This window comes from Colossoma macropomum, unplaced genomic scaffold (genome assembly GCF_904425465.1).
Source record: "Colossoma macropomum unplaced genomic scaffold, Colossoma_macropomum, whole genome shotgun sequence".
In the NCBI taxonomy this organism is placed as follows: Eukaryota; Metazoa; Chordata; class Actinopteri; order Characiformes; family Serrasalmidae; genus Colossoma; species Colossoma macropomum.
The window spans coordinates 231,838-237,734 of NW_023495846.1; the positions used below are offsets into that span (position 1 = coordinate 231,838).

General features: G+C 38.1%; 1 long non-coding RNA gene across 1 annotated transcript; it reads right to left on the reverse strand.

The window, feature by feature from the left end:
• Positions 1–2,691: 2,691 nt before the first annotated feature.
• LOC118803128 lies at positions 2,692–5,300 on the reverse strand. The gene is made up of 3 exons (XR_005006824.1): positions 5,219–5,300; positions 4,472–4,795; positions 2,692–2,742 (listed from the first exon to the last, which is right to left on the reverse strand). It is a non-coding gene; the product is annotated as an uncharacterized LOC118803128 (long non-coding RNA).
• Positions 5,301–5,897: the final 597 nt, after the last annotated feature.

Consider the following 5,897-nt stretch of genomic DNA (forward strand, 5'->3'; position numbering starts at 1 on the left):
CCCTAGCAACTACCTGGCAAGACCCTAGCAACCACCAGGGATACCATAGACGCCACCTAGCAACACCCTAACAACTACCAGAGATAAAATAGCAACTGCCCAGCAACACCTTAGTAACCACTTCTGATACCACAGCGATGGCTTTGCAACACCTTAGAAACCACATGGGATACCATAGCAACCGCCTAACAACATCTTAGCAAGCGTGAGCTGCACAATCAGTCTCTTTTCTCTTTTCTTCAGGAAATGTACTTTTCTAGTTCTGTTCAGAAAGTGTCCCAAGACTCCTTTTGAGCACTGTAATTATGACTTGAATGTGTGTGTGTGTGTGTGTGTGTGTGTGTGTGTGTGTGTGTGTGTGACTAGCTTGTTTCTTACTGTGCTTCAATTTGTAGAAGACCAGTGCTGATCCTCCAATCAGCAGGAGGGTCACACAGACACATGCGGTGATGATGACAGAGGAATCTATTTGAGATGGGAGACACAAAGAGAGAAGAACAGACCTCAGACATTACACTTAAAAAGCTAAATCTGCTGTCAGAGTTATGATTACTATTGATTTGTTTAATCTGAGTACTAAACGTGGCTGAAGGATGGCTTATATTCCTTGTATTATATTTCTCATTCATATGTTTTCTTCCCTAAAATGGTCCTTTATGACACAAACTGAATAAAAATCTATGAATTTTCTGCTTTGTTAGATCAACTTCTTTACACATTCACCAAATACAATAACAGTGTTGAGACATCAAATGATTAGCAGAGAAGATCAGATTAAGGGTGCATTCAGACTTGGTAGGTTTGATTCGATTATAACGAATCCTGGTGTGATTGCGCTGCTATGATGCGGATCATTAAGGCAAGTGAGAACACTGCCATCTGAATTCTGATACACCATATAAGCGGACCGAGACCCCCTGAGCAGGTCTGTCTTGGTTCACTTTAGAATGCACTATGGTGCAGTTTGGTTAAAGTACAAATTCAATACAGACCAAATATGTCTAAACGGACCAGACACAGAGTTATTTTTTACTTCATAAAGCACCAAATGTTTTCAATGGGTTACAGGACAGGGCTACAGGCAGGCCAGTTTAGCACCTGGTCTCTTTTACTATGGAACCATGCTGCTGTAAAACATGCAGAATGTGGTTTGACATTGTCTTGCTGAAATAAGCAAGACCTTCCCTGTAAAAGACGTCATCAGGACAGCAGCATATGTTGCTCCAAAACCGATTTACATCATTCAGCATTAATGGTATCTTCACAGATGTGCAAGTCACCCATGCCATGTGCACTAATGCCCCCCGTGCCATCACAGCTTTTGAACTATGTGCTGATAACAAGCTGGATGGTCCCTCGCCCAGAGGGTTTTCCAAAAAGAACTGCACTCTTTAATTTAGTGGATCACAGGACATTTATCCACTTCACCTCCATTAATCTTAATTGAGCTCAGGCCCAGAGAAGGTGGCAGTGTTTCTGGATCCTGTTTATATATGTTTCTCTGCATGGTAGAGTTTTTACGTTCATTTGTGGATGCAGCAACAAACTGTGTTCACAGTTAATGGTTGTCCTGTTGTCAGTTAATGAGGTGTATTTAGAAAAATGGTTTTATAAAAGAAGGCGAAAACACTCTTAAACCTCCAGTATAAGTTGATGTTTGAAGTCCTCTGTATTATCTGTCTTGCAGCGTTTGGAATGTTTACGTTAAAGGCCCCCCCGGTCCAAAGGTCTCTCTCTTAGTTCCACATAGATGAGATCAATTTAAAAAGGGCCATATGTGCAGTTCGCTTTTTCGTAAACAAGTACCTTGTATAAGCAGCTGGTTTATTCTGTTCTAGTGGGGACACTTTAGAATTGGCACGGATCCCCTCTCAGGTACTTTATAGTGCTTGATATGATACTGTTTTAGTTTGTAATAAACATCTTATTCAAGTAATGCAGTGTCAGCGGAGACTTCTTCATCATCTTCACATCATCGCTGCTTAATAAACAACATTAACCTAATTAGTTGTCACATGCCCCACCAGGTGTTTTTAGGATTACATAATGTTATCAATCCTTTTGCTTTCCCTGTCCCAACTTTTTTGAAACCTGTTGCTGGCAATAAATTTAAAATGGGCAGATATCTGCCAGGTTAAACTATCAGTTTAATAGTAACCTAAAAACTTAAAAATAAACAAAAGAAAATGTTACTGGATAATGTGTTTTTAGGATTAATAATGAAATAACAGGCCTGCCAAATTCTCATAATGGATTGCTGTAAATATGATTTGAGAGGGTTAATAGGCCCTGGCACTTTAGGGGTTTCCATGATTGCCTTTGCTGTTTAAGGCGTTTGATGTACAAAAGATTTTCATGAGTAATATAGTCAGGCACACAAAATAAACAGTCCAAACAATTATAATAGTGCTAAAATAATACTAAATTACATTACTGATATATGCAACACACACAAACACAAAAAGACTTAATTTTGCATTGAGACTTAAACAGAGTAGATCAAATTGCCTGAATTTTAACATCTTACTGTAGTGAAATGTGCATTCTGGCTTCTGTGTCACGGTTTTGTCTTGAGTTTGATCACGGAAATGGTGTTCCTCGTCTTCAGGGGTGTTAAAAAAAAAACAAAAACATTTTCAGCCAAGGTAGCTATGCACACACACACATACACACACACACACAGTTGCTTACCAGACTGATCTGTTACTGATAGGCTTCTTGGCTTCTCTGTTACAGTTTTCCCTTGTTTTTGATTATGGTGACGATGGTTCGTTCATCAATGTTCACATATCAATGAAAAATGCAGACACAGAAAACACAAAAACCATATTAATGACCACAATCAGCTGTTACAAAGTAACACTGCATATCAGTGTATAATTATACTGTTCTCTCTCACTTCTGCTTTCACTTCCATAATCCCTTCTCTAATCTTTCCATTACTGATGAAGAATCTCTCCATTATTCTTTATTTCTTCCTATATGTTTTAACATTAATCAAACTAACAGACAATTAAATGTCTGACTGTGATCATATAAATGGGCCAGACAAATTAAACAGTGCCCCGAGTGCAACAGCAAATCTGAACTCAGATTCTGTGGTATCTAATAAACTGTGTGGGTTTTAGCTAATGTAAAGGGACATCTCTGAAACAAACCATCCATTTCAACACTCATTTTACCGAGCCCTTTTCCACTTGGCCTCACAATATCACCTCAGGGGAATCCCTGATGCCATCTTAAGGGCAGTTCCATATGTGTATTAGCTCAAGTGAAGTTTGTAAGCGTAGCCTGACAGAACACAAGTGTCGACAGCAGCAGCCTAACGCAATTCTCTTTTTAAAACTAAAAAAGGCAGCCAGAGCTGTTTAAAAGCCACAGCAGTAAAAGCGAGAGGCCATGATTTCTGCTAGGATAAGTGCTCTTTATTGACACCAGCAGAAAAGGCACATTCCACTCTATTCCATTCTTACTAAACCCACACCCCAACACAAAATAACACAGTAAACACATATAAAACATAGACAACACAAAACAACAACATTTACATCTCTTTGGTGGAGGGGGGTGGGGTGTGTGGTGCAGCTCTGCACACCATGCCCCTAGAGCCCCCTCTGCCAACCAGAGCAAGTGGCAGCTGCCACAATATTATAAGAACTGAAAAAATCCCGTGCTGGCCTTTGGGCTAGAAACTACTCTGTTTTACTTGGTTTAAAAGCTGAAACAACTGCATTGCGTTCTTTTGCTAGTTTGCTAGTTAGCCTAAAGGCTACACAGCTAGCATCAACAAGAGGAAAGGCAATGCACTTTAGCATTAAACCAGCGCTTATCCAGACAAAGCAGGTATTTACATCATCAGTGTATATTATTTATCAACTTAAGGTTAAGTAAAAAAAACAAACAAAAAAAAACCTTGAAATTTAAACAAAGCTTTTGCATCACAAGTTTCATGGCTAGCTGTTTAGCTAACTGAGGCTAAGCTTGGCAAAGGTGAGTGCATTCTGACAGAGTCAAAGTCAATGAGGGCATGTTATAAACAGTTTCAAATTGAGAGCAGAGCTTCGCCAAAGTCTGATGCAATTCTAAAGCTCCATACTGATGCTAGACTCCAAATATGAAAATACAAAGCAACAATTACTGACTGTTACACACACACACGTATATATATATATATATATATATATATATATATATATATGTGTGTACCAGTCAGTCATTGTTGCTTATCTCTCTCTCTCTCTCTCTCTCTCTATATATATATATATATATATATATATATATATATATACACACACACACACACACTCGGATAGCTGCTGCTCCAACACTGTTCCATATCCTAAACTCCTTTCTGAGTTGAAGACCTCACTAGAAAACACTCTAAAAGTGATTTAGAGCTATTGGTTTATTTATTATAAGAATCACATTTGATGCAATGACAAGAAATTATTGAAACAATATCATATCTTACCTAAAACCTTTAGCTGGATTTCTGTGTGGAGGGAGTAATAACTGACTGATTCTCCTCCAGTCCACACTGCACAGTAATAAACTCCTCCATCATCTTCACTCACATCACTGATTCTCACACTGACAACTTTAGAGCTTCTGTTATCAGAGATGGAGAATCTGTCTCTGTGAGTCTCTGTGATATAGATCACTTTAGTGAAATAATGACTGTCCCATTTGTATAAGAACTTCATCTTTGTTTCAAACTGCTCTGGGTAGGGACAGTGGACGGTGACGGTCCCACCCACAATAGCTGTTGTAGTCTTTGGCTTCATACAACATGGATCTGCCAACCACACAGTGTTAATTAGTATATCTAGATTTGTGTCTGGATGAAAGAACACAACATATTGTGTCGAGACGCTTCAGGTAGTGTTTTTAATTTAGCAATAAATTCTAAAGCTATCAGACAAGTAAAAAGTGAATTAACATGCATAGTACAGTCGTTTTGCAAAAGTTTTGGATGCTCCTGTTCAAATGTGATTTGATTTTCTATATAAAAAACACATTAAGCATATTTAATACACAGATACTGTTTATTTGGTGAACTTAATATATGTTGTGTGTGAGGGGTGGGTGGTGGGACATAAAATGTGACCTGTGCAAAAGTTATAGCATATTTTATATTTTATGTTTCATTTTTTCTCAATGTTTTATGTTCAGTGTTTTATGTTTAACATCAATGTTTTATATATACTCAGTGATTTACCTCTAATTACTCTCAGGTTGATATCATGACTCCACTTTCCAGTCTCTCCACATCGATATGTTCCAGCATCCTGTAAACTCAGTTGTCTAAAGATGGCCGAAAAAGCGTCCAGACGAATCATGCAAAGCAAGCTTGCCTGTATGAATCCATCTATTCTGTTCAAAAATTTCATGAGGTTTTGCATTTTCACACTGATTTTGCGTTATCTTGCAAAAATATTTCGCATACACTTTTGGTGTGCAGTGGATCATGACACTGCCTCCTTGGTAGCCAATCACATCAAAGCAACCCACTGGACCTACAAATCAAATGAAGATTTTAATTCATCTCATCTCATGAATTGCTTCCAAATTGTCATTTCTACAGTGCTGCATTACAATCAACAAAGAATTTAAGACTCTTAAGCTCTTCAGACAAAGTGTAAAACCTGAATCATACTGTGACACATAAGTGGAAGATGCATGCACATACCAAGGTGAGTTTATTGGGGCTTTACTAGGCCTAATTCATGAGTAAATGGAGATTATTTTCTTAGTATTTGTGTTTGCAACTTGTTCCTATCTTTTGAAGGTTATCTTTCACTCTCTCTACCAAAGCACTGCTTAACATCGTCCCTAACTCTGACTTGAGGTTGCTTTTAACCACTAATAGATTCAATCTCAGTTTCAGTCAGTATACA